Source organism: Setaria italica, chromosome V, assembly GCF_000263155.2.
Source record: "Setaria italica strain Yugu1 chromosome V, Setaria_italica_v2.0, whole genome shotgun sequence".
NCBI classification, from domain to species: domain Eukaryota; kingdom Viridiplantae; phylum Streptophyta; class Magnoliopsida; order Poales; family Poaceae; genus Setaria; species Setaria italica.
The window spans coordinates 43,963,189-43,964,094 of record NC_028454.1 but is presented as its reverse complement, the minus strand read 5'-3'; positions in this window follow the sequence as shown (position 1 = coordinate 43,964,094).

The following is a 906-nucleotide window of genomic DNA, read 5'->3' as shown; positions in this document are numbered from 1 at the left end:
GACCAAAGTGAGTAGAGAGAGTAAATGTGTGCACAGGATAGATAAAATGCTTATCCTAGAGATCTAGATCACTTGTAGATGCAATCATCAAGAATTAAAGAAACAGATCTAAGTATTATTATGAGTTGATGTGAACCATACCCAACACTGTCATGTACCGGTAACAGCAAGCAAACGAAAATAAAAAACAAAAGACCTGTGTCCGTCCGCGGGCTACGGGCTGCCACCTTCATTCGTTAATGGGCCGCACTCAGGCCTATACCACACCGACCTACGAAGAGCATTTCCGAACCCTACCAACGCCACCCCTTCCCCTTAAATACTCTTAGTACAAGCTAACAAAGCTGAATATCTCTGAACAAGCGAAGGTTGTTCATCACTTATACTAAAATTATTATTATGCTAGGCAGCCTTAACTCGTTACCACACCAACCACACGTGACAACAGTGCTACACCAACTTGTGGTCATCGCCTTCGTCATCGGTGACCTCCAGCTGCACCTCAGCATACCCCTTGATGGAGTAATGGCATTGCAAGTACTCAAGGAGCACACGTTCAACCTCAACATAGGGAGCAGTAATATCAATAAAGCGTTGGCGCAGCTCAGGCTCACAGGCGCCGATGGGAGGAGGCTTGAGAGGGGGATGATTCTTCAAAAAATCAATGGTCTTCTTGTCAACCCTATAAGTCACCATCTTAGTCTTCCTATTTCCGACAGCCGATTCGCTGTCCTCCATCTTTGCCTCCTCCGATTGAGACTTGACAGGGGCTCATTCAAAATCTCGAAAGGCCTTCTTGAGCATCCTCTTAATCTCCATCTTAGTCTTCCTATCTCCGCCGACGGATTTGACTATGAACTCAATCTTCGCCTCCTCCTCCAATCCGCTGCCCTTCATCTTCGCCTC